Consider the following 14,447-nt stretch of genomic DNA (forward strand, 5'->3'; position numbering starts at 1 on the left):
TCTGTCTTTTCCACCTTCATCGGCACTTCAACAGACTGATCTTCGATCAGTCTATGATCAAGTCCTGAAACCATGTGTTATTATGGGTGACCTAAACGGTCACAACCCACTTTGGGTTGCCTAACACTAATAGTAAAGGCAAAATACTTGAAGATTTCATTATTTCCAATAATGACCTGTGCATATTTAATGATGATTCAAGCACCTATCTGCATCCTGCAACTGGCACTTATTCTTCGCTGGTTTTGTCTCTTGCAGATTCTAGCCTCCTGTATCAGGTAATGACCTTTGTGGAAGTGACTACTTCCCGACTATCCATTCAGAACTAACTCCATCTGATTCTCCATGGCATACAAGATGGAACTTTTCGAAGGCTAACTGGTCTTTATATCAAACCATATGTAAATCGAAACTGCAACCTGAATGTTTCAGTGATATAACTGACCCCATTCAAACTTTTGCTGACGTTTTAAATGAAATAGCTGATGAGTGTATACCAAATTCCTCTACGACTCCACATGTACGAAAACCATGGTTTAATACAGATTGTAGACAAGCCAGAAAAGCGAGGAAAAAGGCAGAGCGTTATTTCCGCCATCATCCAACTGTCCATAAATTTAAAATACTCAATGCAAAGGCGCTTCGTACCTTTAACGACAATCTTGGAGAAATTATATCTCCAAAATTAATTCACGCACGCCAATGTCTAAGGTATGGAACATGGTTCAGAGAAAGTCAAAATCTGCTGTTCACCATCTTAAAGATGGTGATAATTCAATTACTGACAAGTCTAAAATTGCAAATAAACTTGGCGAAACTCTTGCCAAAATTCTTCATCGGCAAATTATGTCCCTGAGTTTCAGAGATTTCAGAAACAACAGGAAAAGAAAAAGCTTAATTTCGAATCAAATAACGGTGAAGATTATAACGAAGTGTTTTCATTACATGAGCTACATACTGCTCTTGAGCAAGCTCATGACACTGCAGCGGTGATGACAATATACATTACCAGCTACAGAAACACTTACCTGAACTATGACTGATGACACTTTTGGATATATTTGACCAAATATGGACGTCAGGAGAATTTCCTCCTCCGTGGTGTAATGCCATTGTAGTCCCAAAACCAAAACCTGGCAGGGATCATACAGATCCGTCGAATTACAGACCGATATCTCTAACTAGCTGTGTCTGTAAAACCATGGAACGTATGGTGAATAATAGATTAACATGGTATCTTGAAACCAATAACCTTATAAGCAATATTTAATGTGGTTTCAGGAAAAATCGTAGTACCATTGATCATTTGCTACGTTTAGAATCCTTTGTTAAAAATGCTATAGTAAATAAACAACATGCTGTATCAATTTTCTTTGATCTTGAGAAAACTTATGATACGATCTGGAAGCATGGCATTTTAAAGGATTGACATGATTTTGGTTTGAGAGGTCGTTTGCCTCTTTTTATATCACAGTTTTTAAGAAACAGGCAATTTCAAGTCCGAGTGGGTTCAACCCTGTCTGATCATTATAATCAGGATCAGGGTGTCCCACAAGGCAGTATTTTGTCTGTCACATTGTTTAGCATTAAGATCAACAGTTTATCCAAGGTTTTAAATGATTCAATCGATGAATACCTTTTTGTTGATGATTTTAATATTTCTCGTCGTGGTAAAAATATGCATACTATTGAACTGCAATTGCAGTTGTGTTAAAATAAAATAAATAAATGGTGTCTTGAAAACGGCTTTAAATTTTCCAAGTCTAAAACTAATTGTCTACACTTTTGTAGAAAATATAAGCCGCATAAAGACTCAGAACTATCTTTAAATGGATCTCCCATCAAAGTTGTCAAGGAGGCCAAGTTCTTGGGTCTAATTTTCGACTCCCATTTAACTTTTTTGCCGCATATTAAATCCCTTAAAGCTAAACGCCTGAAGGCACTCGATTTGTTGAAAGTTGTTTCCAGCTCAAAGTGGGGAGGGGATCAAGCGACCCTCCTCCACCTATGTCAATCATTGGTCCGCTAGAAACTTGATTATGGCGCCATCGTACATGGTGGAGCTGCAAAAGCAACCTAAAACTACTTGATTCTGTCCACCACCCAGGCCTAAGACTTGTCTTGGGTCCTTTAGAACCTCTGCTATTGATAGTCTCTATGTTGAAGCAGATGAGCCTTCTCTTACACAACGCCGTATAAAATTATCTTTACAATACTTTACTAAACGATATTCTAGCGAGTCTAACCCTGCATTTAACTGTGTCTTTAATCCCCTCTATGAGGATTTATACAACAAAACACCTTCTCTTGTTCCGCGTCTTGGGCACAGAATTAAGCCCTTTATTTCTGCTGCCGGCATTGAGCTGCAAAATATAGCTCATTCCCGTCTGCTTTCTTCTCCTCCTTGGCAACTGGTGAGGCTCGAAGTTGACCTAACTCTGACAAAGTTTAAGAAATCTGAAACTAATGAATTACAATATAAACAATATCTTCTCAATTACCAAACAACAGCTCTATTTTCACAGCGAAGCAAACGCCATCTTAACAGCTCTTAAATATATTAATAAGCATCGTAAATATAAACAGTATATCATCTTTTCAGATTCTCTTTCGTGTCTTCAGGCTAATAAAAATCTTTCTTGTAAACATCCACTTTTATTAAATATTATTGAATTGTACAATGAACATGCTACCGGCCAATGCGACATCGTCTCTTGTTGGTTACCCAGCCACGTTGGCATTTCTGGGAATACAATGGCCGATCCTGCTGCCAAGGCAGCACTCAACAAATCTGTGACACCACTTCTTATTCCATGCTCTGATTACAAAGCTAGCATTAGAACTTACTGATGCAGAAGAAGTGGGACACCCAATAAATTACATGAAATAAAACCCTACATTGGTTACATCTACTTGGGTTGTCAGTCCAGATTTGAAGAGGTCATCATACGACGATGTCGTATTGGCCACACAAGATATACACATGAATATTTGCTTAAAAGTGAGGATCGTCCGTTTTGTATCCCTTGTGATGAAAGAATCACGGTCAAGCATGTCATGCTTGACTGCATTGAATATTCCATCACAAGGGATAACTATTTCAAAGCACGAACTATGAAGGATCTTTTTACTAATGTCAGTTCTCATTTAATTATTGCATTTTAAAAAGAATTAGATTTGTTAACTAATTTGTAAATAGATAAATATTTTATCATTGGAAGTTTGAATTCGTAACTAAGATTGTTAGTGGCTGTATCCTCGAGGGGGTTAAAGTACTGTAAAATTATTGTCCTCCTGAGAGGGTACGTAAGTCCCAAAACATTCGAAGTAAATTAAACGTTCCACTTTTTTAGTCGTAGAATACCTGTTCTTTTAATGTATGGTTCGATTTGCTAAATTGCTAACGGCTGAGGGGATGGTGTAAATCCAGCTAGGGGCCATGCAGGAAGCAAATGTACTGTAAGTCCCCATGGTCCCTAGTATGGTGATCTACCTTCAGTTGTTGGCAATCTATAGCCCGCTTTTATATTGTATTGTCATCTATAGTTAAATTGTTTTAGATTTAATTATTAGTTTTAAATTCGTCTCGGTGATAATCTAGTTATTTTACTGTCCTTCGTAGACAGGTTTTTTTAATTTAATATTAATTACTCTGTATATCAATTAATTGTTCTCGTCACGAAATGGCTGAAATATTGCCTATGTGACGATAAATTTTAATGCACTCACTCACTCTACACTAACGTGGTCTGGACATTAGTTCTGTGAACGGAATGTAAAAGCTATTGACATTACATCACAAGAGTTACAGTTGTATGAGGTTGGTGTCAAGGTACCGTTTGTCTTGGTGTGAGTCTTAAAACCTGATCCGAGCTTTCTTTACTAAAACCAAACAAATAGGACCGCAAGATCCATTAAGTTTCAGACACATGGTCGCATGTGTTACCGTCATGAACATGTACGTGTAGAAATAAGCAAAGATAGTTGAGTTTCTCTGAAATTTAATACGAACGGCGACAATCAGCATGTTGGGTACCTCAATGAATGTTAGCTGCCCCCATCAATGTGTATCAGCTGACCATTTCCGATATGAGTTTACTAAACGGACGCCGTGAATATGAGGTATGTTATCTATACATGCAAAGTAAGCAAGTTCCTTCAGCCCTCCAATCAATATTCTCGCTAACCCTAAATTGTTAGATTTACTCACAGCAGAATGGACATACCGAGGCATACCAGTCCTCTTGTAAAGAATTAAGGGATTTACAATGTTTGGTGCTAAAGTAGCCTCATTCGCTTTCCTTTTCTTGGCGGATCTAAATGACCCAAGAGTATACATCGCATTGCGGCAACCCTAAAGATAAAACCATCAGTGCCACCGGATCTACCGTTGGGCTGTCTCAGGCATAGCGCACAGTACACATACAAAAAATATCATTAATGTAAATGGAAAATATTTATTCTCATATTTGCACTGCAAGGACCCAACATTTGATATTATGTCAAAACCTGTATGTCTAATATGTCCTATCAGTAAATTATTTATGCAACGGCATGCGCAATACTGGAAATTGAAATTCTAAAATATATTTCAATGTGATTTGGAGAAATGGCGACTCTTAAAGAGATTTCCTGAGACTAGAATTCGTCGCTCTGTCGCCTACAACGGTCATCAATGTTTTGTTGTGTCCTTGAATTGTTTCTGTACCTTAGAAGATAACATATTGTTAGAAGACGTTTTGAAACAGCCCCATTAATTAACCGGCATTGATAGAATTATTACTTTTGTCATTTTTAACTTACTTCAGAGTGCATATGATACAGTTCACACAAACGCTGCAAAAAATATGTATTGGATTTTCTCAGTCAGGAGAGAATCAGACCCCTCCAAAACATGTAGGTCAGTTGTGTCATGAGGTCAGTGATTTGTATTCACCAGCCCTACTGCTCAGGGCACACGACAGATCCAAGTTTGCAAAAGTACAATACATAATCCCAAAACGTCATCTCAGAGAATAATGAAGGAGTTTTTTCACTACGTTTATCCGTCACTGACATCCTTCATCTTACCCCTACGCCTTTTGCGTGGAACGGCGTTGTTTATCAGAATTTGTTTCTTAAGCTGTTTAAGGGCCAGGTACCAATTTCCTGTCCAATGTCCAGTTTCCTGTTGTTCCTGAACCATTGACAGGCTGTCGCATGAGTGCAAAAAGTGCCACCATACTCATGTACTTAAATAGTGTTTAAGGGCGGCTGACAGGAGGGCTTGTCTAAGCACTTTACTATTCCGTATGTATTGAAATGATAAATGTAACTGTTCACCTTTACTAGCCAATGTCACTGAAGGGTATTTGCTAAAGTCAGTGACACAGAAGCCTAGCTATTACAGTCATCTCAAAGGGACTCTTTTTAATTTAATATATACATATATATGTATATATCGATAATGTAACATTCGCGTTAGACATTGGCTTTATACATAATAGCTATACGGGCAATTGGTAGCAGATCTTCAGCTTAACAAACATACACTTGCACTATCTTCTACCCAACATTCCAAAATGAATGGAAAGTGAACGGGTGTGTAGTCTCTTTTTAATTACTGTCCAACACTGTTGTGTCGAGCTTAAAGTGGTCTCAGCGCAAAACCTTGGACCCTGCATGTTCGTTATTTAACCATAATTTGCGTAATGTCGAACCTCGGATAACTCGAGGTCCCTTCAATGTCGAGACAACAGTATTGACTGCAGTGAAATTGGTGGTTTTGAAATGGAAATTGGAAATGTTTTAATGAATTGAATTGTATCTTGTTAATCCATCATCATATAGCTGACATATTGCCGAGTGCGGCGTTAAAGAACATTCAAACATCGTCAGTGATGATCGTCATGTAAACTTGCCCTTTTAACCATAATTTACCGTGATGTCGAACCTCGGATAACTCGATTTAAGTCCATCCAAAGTCGACACAACTGTATTGACTGCAGGTGAAACTGTTGGTTATAGCTGAAATATTGCCCATTGTGGCGTTAGACAACATTCACACACCGTCAGTAAGGCATCGAGCTCTGACAAAATGTCATTGCAGTCCGCAATACGTGCACACACTCTAAGCCTTCCTCCCACACTCGGTCGATATGGCCTGACCCCAAACGAAAGCGTTACACCAGAACAGGATTGGTAAGAAATGCAGTGATCCAGTGCTCTGAGTCCCACCATACTACTCTATGTGCAATATAATAGCCACGCATCCCTTCGGTTGTCCCTGGAAATGTGATTGGGGGTACATTACGATTTACCGAAAACATTGACGTGTGTGTATTTTATAACATGAATTGAGTTAGGGGTCAAATTATGATTACACCGTGCCTGTAATTGTATTACACGGTTACACTGAGAATGCCATTAAGCTTCTGAAAGAGTAAGGTACCAAGTACCTTATGAGGATTGAATTTCATTGCTCTTTCTTTTCATCCTTTTGACCATTGTGTGACGCACAACAAAGTGACCCAGGGGGAGTGAGTATGTTTATATACGCCGCTTATTGCAATTTTGCCAAGAGTATCACTGCTCCAAACACCACGAATGGGTTTCACTCATTGCTCCCATGTTAGAAATTGAAACGAGATTTTCGGCATGACGAAAGAACTCGTTGTTCTCAAGACTACGCCTCAGTGAATTAAGATAGAATTAAAAATAGTCAATAACCAGCTGGTCACATTGACGCAATATTGCTGCTGGATTCAAACCCTGCTAGGAAGCAACTGCAAAATAAGTCTCGTGGTCCCTAGTATGGTGACCAACCTTCAGTTGTTGGCAATCTATGGGCTGTTTTTATATTGTCTTGCCATTTATAGTTAAAATATTCTAGTTGTTTTATTGTCTTCAATTACAGACAAACATGGCGTCTCATGGACCAGGTTTAAAGTAAAGAGCATTTCCTCTAGCATGCGGAAGGACAAATATCCGAGAAGACAGGTTGGAACGAAATATATCCATCACAGAAACGTATTTCAGTTGGGAGTATATATTTTGCTGTGACAGTCGGGTTAACAAATCACCTACTTTTTGCTTTTACATGGTCATGTTCACATCGCAGCATTCCCGGAAGACAAACACTTAATGTTTGTGAGAGATGGGAACAGTTGTTTTTTTTGTCTAAGATGAATATCTCTCAAAGATCGTGTCAATATGATGATCAGTCGTTCTGGTTTTATATCAACCCAGCATCATAAAAATGCTAATTCAACTGCTAATTCAAAACTGTGTTGCCTTCTTGATCATGAGTCCATGCATTTATTGATAAACTGAAGTAGCGTTAATCAAGAAACATTGACAGCAGAACTTGTTTGTAATATAACAATTACGAGTCAGGCCAACTGCGTGGCCGTGATGAACACGGATCCACTCACGAGGAAACCGCAAAGTTAAATCACAAGATCAGTTTGTGGCCCGGAAACAGTCATTAATGAGCACGCAAAGGGGAAAGGATTTCACTCGAGTACAAAGGCTTCTTTCCCCAGGCATTAGTGACATGCTGATCACTATTTCCCTAGTTAGGATTTACGGTTTGGGTACAATTGTTACTTGGACATCTAATTAATAAAAGAAACATCGCCCCCTCGAATTTTCACCCTGCTTCAGAAACTAGTGAGACTGCACCACGAAGTTGATCAGTCGTGCGTGTTTCTGTTCCCGCAATGGAGGGATGTACCCACCAAAACAGCACTGTGCCTTTGATACTAATTTTTGTTTGCTTTTTTTTTTTTTTTTTTTGGTTCATGATTATGAAAAAAGTAATTAACTGCTGGAACGTAACAAGAAGATTGATAAGCATAATTGCTGAGTTCTGTGAATGTGATGTCTAATCTATTGACCTTACGACATGACCCGTGAAGATCCGGGGTAGAATAGGTCTTCAGCAACCCATGTGCTTGCCATAACAAGGCGACTATCTTGTCGTAAGAGGCGACTAACGGGATCGGGTGGTCAGTTTCGCTGACTTGGTTGACACATGTCATCGGTTCCCAATTGCGCAGATCGATGCTCATGCTGTTGATCACTGGATTGTCTGGTCCAGACTCGATTATTTACAGACCGCCGCCATATAGCTGGAATATTGCTGAGTGCGGCGTAAAACTAAACTCACTCACTCACTCACCTTACGACATCAGAAGAGTTACAGTGGTACGAGTTTCTTTTGTATTATTTTTTATTATGCTCCTTTTTTATGTTGGTGTCAAGGTACCGTTTGTTTTGGTGTGAGTCTTAAAATCTGATCCGAGCTTTGTTTACTAAAACCAAACAAATAAGACCACAAGATCCATTAACTTCCAAAGACTGTCTGTAGGTAGCCTTTCATGTTCGCATATGTTACCTTCAGGTACATGTACTTGTAGAAATAAGCGAAGATAGTTGAGTTTCTCTGAAATTTAAAACGACCAGTGACAACGGTGGTTGTGGCACGATAAGCAGCATCTTGGATATCTCTGTTAACTCGAGTAGCAAGCAGACAGCAACCAGCAATGGAATGGTACCTGCCCCCATCAATGTGAATCAGCTGACCATTTTCCATTTCTGAAGCGACGCAGTGATCATTTAGACTTTATCAGTATGTATCTGAGATTATAAATGAGTAGTTCACAATTGTAGAGATACAGCTTATTATCTGTACATGTAAAGTAAGCATATATTTACTCATAGCAGAATCGACATACCGAGGCATTGTAAAAAAGATTTGGTTCCCCCCTAGTAAAAGTTCCGCCGGAACTTTTCAATCCAATATTTGTTCCTGTAATAGTGCATGCGGAACAAATATTTTGTTCCACACACACGGAATTTATTCCGGGCAAATAGGAACTTCCACACACATCCTAAAGTGTCTAAAAGAGGGTTTTGTTTGTAGGGGTAGTATTAAAAATTGGGGTGTGTTTTATTTTGGGGGGGAGGGAATGGACAGGAAGAGAGGATTTCTCCCAAGGCATTTGTTCTATATGGAACAAATCCCGTGGCTATCAAGAAGCAATCATGTGTGAAAGTTCCTTAAAAAAGGACTAAATACAGTATTGTTGTGATTGGCATCATTTGTCTTTATTTTGGACATAAGTTTCATCCCATCTGACTGCATACATGTATAGATAAACCTAATGAAAATACTCATAAATGCTGCTCTGTCTCTTTTTATCACGACACTTACTTCTTGGTCTGCTATTTTCTACGGTCATTATGGAAATAGATTCCCCAGAATCTGAACTGAGGATTCTGTATGTATCTTGTGTTAAAAACAGTTCACTTTCACTGACGTCTGTGGAAAGAATTTGAAAAGGGGGTTCAACCACGTTGCATGTTGCATCCATCTGCTCACCTTCAACATTTTCAGCTACATGTACCATGTCAATCTCTTCTTGTGATGCATTTTCGACTTGCACAACTTCACTGTTCAAATTATTGTCATTTTGAGGACTACGTGTTGCTGCTGGTTCATGATATTTCTTGATATTCATTTGTTTGTATGTGCTGATAACACAACCTTCCATAGTGCTAACTTGATACGTATCCTCTCGGGGTTTTCCTGATATCATGTATGGTCCATTCCATTTCACTTTAATAAGTCCTTTTTGTCTCTTTCGCGATTTCACCATCACTTTGTCACCTACTGTAAACTTTTGTGCTTCCACTCTGTGGCGTCTGTCAAAATGCTTCTTCTGAATTTGTTGAGCCTTTTCATTATTACTCAAAACAGTCTCTGTAATTTGAGACTTCATGTCTTGTATTATCTGAACACACTTCTCAATCTCTTGTTCACTGTAGGCCTGAAATTTAGCACTTGTGGAAGCAGTTTCCCCATGACAATTTTCATTAGGCAATACTGGATTACGCCAAAACATCAAATAAAATGGCGAAAACTGCGTCGATGAATGTTTAGACGTGTTGTAAGCGAATAAACATCCAGGAATGAATTGTTCCCACTTACTCGGTTCATTCTGCACAACCTTATTCAACATGTTCTTTAGTGTCTGGTTGAGTCTTTCACACTTTCCATTTGATTGAGGATGGAATGGACTGGTATTAATATGTTTATACCCATATACCTTTTCCAACTCTCTCATCAACGAAGAGTTAAATTCTCCTCCATTATCACTTACAATTTCCAGTGGTACACCAAACATGCAAAACATGTCATGAAGACATTTGGCAACATTAACACTTTCTTTTGAAGGTATGGGTACCGCTTGGGCATAATTAGTAAAATAGTCAATTACAGTCAACACATAACAGTAACCTGCTTCAGACAATGGCTCATTTTTGTCTTTCATGAAAGGGCCAATAAGGTCAATACCTATTCTTTTCCATGCCCCAGATGGTATTGGAATTGGATTCATTTCACTCGGTGTTGTTTTGCACTTCTTGTTGGTTTTCTGACACTCTTCACATGTCCTGACATAGTCTCTGACATCCTTATAGGACCCTTTCCAGTAGTACCTCTCAGCCACTTTAGAATACGTCTTGTCCATCCCCAAATGGGAAGCTGAAATTGTAAAGATAAAAAGTACAGTGGGTATTACATAATTATAATTATCATTAATATTAAGCACCCCCCAAATCCAAATAAACAGCATGACAATATTTGATAATATGCATTCACTTCGTGGCATTTCACCTTTCTTTAAAATATGTACATCTATTTCAAAATATTATTTCAAGAATGTATGTATAATATCCACATGTCATTGATTGAGCTTATGATGAAATAATCTGTAAACATGTCAAAAGTACAGCATGTATCAGGTGATAATGGTCCTGATCGAAATCCGGACATTACTGAAGAATAGTTCGAATATCTTTCGATTATAATTTGATGTATACTAGTAGTTTGGGTAAACTTACAGTGATCAATATGGCACATCCTCATGGTTGCCGATTTCTGATCATCAGTTATGACAAGCTACAGTGGAGCTGAGACATCTTTGAAGTCGTCCGATACATAGTACAATGAAGCTTCGCGAAACAGGAAGTGCTTAGCCCTCTTCCTTATTCTCCTTTTTTCGTTTTCTGTGGCCTTTTCCTTGTATTTGTTTTCACAAATATACTCTATTAGAGCTGTGTATTCCCCTGTCTCCATGTTGCACCTTCCTGCTGTGTGGCACATGCCCGCTTGTTAACTTGGTTTTCATCTTGATGTCACACGTTCCATGTGTATTTCGTGCTAGAGAGATCCCGGATGTTGACATGTTGGGCGAGTCCATTTTGCATTTAATAATGGCTGGAGTTGGTTAGGCCTACGGTATTTGTTCCTTTTGGATGGAACATTTGCCGTGTGAGCGGAATTATTATTCGTGTCATCCGTTCACTATTTCACGGCATTTATTCCGAAACGGAACTTTTACTACTCGGAACTAAATCATGTTTACAGCATACCAGTCCTCTTGTAAAAGTTAAAAGGACTTACAATGTGTTGTGCTAAAAAAGACTCATTCAGTTTCATTATCTTGGCGCAAGATTACACATCGCACTGCGGGAACCCTAAAGTTAAAACCATAAGTGCCGCCGGATCTACTGTTGGGCTGTCTCAGAAATACATACAGGAGACATACAAACTATATCATTAATGTAAATGGAAACGATTTATTCCATATTGTTAAGTTATTATGTCATATTCGCACTGTCAAGGCCCCATAATTCATGTCATGTCAAAACCTGTCTGTCTAGTATGATATCAGATAAATTATTTATGCGCAATACTGGAAATTGAAATTCTAAAATATATTTCAATGTGATCATGAGAAATGATGACTCTTAATGTGATTACCTGACAGTAGAATTACAATGGTCATCAATATTTTGTTTTGTCTTTGAATTGTTTCTGTACTTAGAAGATTACATATTGTTAGAAGACGTTTGGGAAAAGCCGCATTAATTGGCCACCATTGATAGTATTATTACTGATGATGCAAAAGAAGCCAAATCGATGGTTCCACTGCGTGTCTGAAACGTAAATACATGTAGTCTCAGATCCGGTTTTACATCCGTTAGAAGGAATATTACTTCCACATACATGATCCCCACCCCTGTCAGCGCCACGATCATATCGCTATTATGGCAAGGAAACCAAACAGACTCTACAACCAGTTGGGTTTCCTTATACGGACCCGTGTCAGAATGTAAATTGATGACAATCGGTACGTCAGCACCAAAGGTACTGATTTTTTGCACGAAATATTTAAAATGCAGCGCTTGTGAAAAACTGGCGTTACGCAGAACTCATCTCTTAGTATATTTGAGGTCCATTTAAGTTCGTTATAACCGAAGTTAGCTGTATATATTAGCCTGGTATAGCATGATGACATCCGTATTTCCTTTCACCGTAGATTCTTCCTGCTGAAACTATCACTAAGGCAGATTAATGGTAACCGTGTCATCTCGTCATGACAGAAAACACTGTGAGCTTTACTACAATGCCACCGTTTATGAGTAACCTAACTTGACGGAGTGTTTCTACACACAAAATATCAGTCAATTACCACGAGGGATCATAGAATACAAAACGTCTAAAACCAGAGAATAACCAGTCTCTATATTCCACCGAAACAGATTCCATTGGATGTAAAAGTCAAAACAGGTGGTAATCATGTGAAAGGAACACTGAGAGTCGGATAATCGCGAGTAGCATAATTGTATAGAACCATGGTAGTCTTGCAAGAGTAATTGAACGGTAATGATGGCTCCTGGAGGTTTTAGGTAAGCGGGCAACGGATTCAACCATATGTTCTGTTACTCTCATCACAACAAACTGTTTATCATTATAATGCTTGTATACCATGCTGGTTTCAGACACACCATTATTCACATATGGATAAGATGATGTGGTCAGTAACTCGTACTGAACCAAGACGTTGTAGAGTGAGTGAGCTATTGCTGAACGTCTTATTATCGTGACGAGAATATATATATCATATTAATAATGAGTACAATTAGAAAACAAAGCCTTCAGAATAATGGACAGTAGAACCACCTGAAAATCGCATGTTTTGACTTAAAGCTAGCATGTTGGCATAAAAGGATATTATTATGCACAATGCGACAATCTCAAAACGAGCAAAAAATCGTCAGCAGCAAAAGGCAGATCCCAATTCCAAGGACCATGTGAGATATATTATCTCTTTTGGTGTTAGCGATTCTTGAGAAATGTAGCCAAACGTGAAAAGAATGGATATTCTGCTCTCACAAGAATGGCTGATAGATGTCAATCAGATGGTCGAACATAACCTTTCGGGGGATGCTAATTTTACAGGCATTGAAGAGAATAACTGGATTTATTCTGTGGGGTGAATGGTTCATATTTCATGTTTCATTATTTGAATGAAGTTACGGTGGATATATCCTCTCATTCACTCTACTTATTTTCAACAAACCAGAACGTGGGTGCCAGTGTTTTTCAGGAACGTGTTCATTAAATGTATGGCAGTAGTGTGGATCTAGAGATGCTATTTGTACATGGTTGACGATGTTTTGACACAGTTTTTACAAACGCTGCTAAAGGTAAGCAGTGGAATTGCTGGGTCTATTATGCGCTTTTCTCAGTCAATGGGAATCAGCAAAAGTGTTTGGTGTGAGTCTTGTACATAAGGCAGTCGTTATTACACATGCCTATAGCTTCTTTCTCAAACAAATGTCCGTAAAGTTAATAACTAAGACGTTGATTTTGACAATTGCCAACGACACTGACTGCTTGAATGCCTTCCCCGGTAGACACAAAATCCCTGCATAACAGGTCAGTTGTGTAATGAGGTGAGTGATTTGTATTCACTAGTCCTACTGCTCATGGTCAATGACAGATCTAGGTTTGCAAAAATAGAATACATAACCATGAAACGTCATCTCAAAGAATAATCAAGGGTTTTTTTATACGGTGTTCATCCATCTCTGACATCCTTCGTCTTACTCCTACGCCTTTTGTGTGGAACGGCGTTGTTTATCGAATGTGTTGCTTAAGCTGCTTGAAGGCCAGGTGCCAATTTCCTGTGTCCAGTTTCCTGTTGTTCCTGTAACATTGATAGGCTGTCTCTTAAGTGCAATAAAGAGTCTCGATACTCATGGTGCAGTTAGAAGTGTTTCAGGACGGATACATGGGAGCTGGTCTAAGCACCTTACTATTCCGTATGTATGGAAACGATTAAATCTAAATGTTCACCTTGACTAGTCAATGATACTAAAGGGTAGCTGTTACTATCAGTGACATGGAAGGGTAGCTGTTACAGTCAGTGACACAATATGGTAGCTGTTAAAGTCAGTGACACAGCAGGGTAGCTGTTACAGTCAAAGACACTGTATATTAGCTGTTACACTCATTGACACTGTGGAGCTGCTGTTACAGTCAGTACCACAGTAGAGTAGCTGTTACAGTCAGTGACACGGTAGAGTAGCTGTTACAGTCAGTACCAAAGTAG

This window comes from Haliotis rubra, unplaced genomic scaffold (genome assembly GCF_003918875.1).
Source record: "Haliotis rubra isolate DU_JTF1 unplaced genomic scaffold, ASM391887v1 Scf793, whole genome shotgun sequence".
Taxonomy (NCBI): domain Eukaryota; kingdom Metazoa; phylum Mollusca; class Gastropoda; order Lepetellida; family Haliotidae; genus Haliotis; species Haliotis rubra.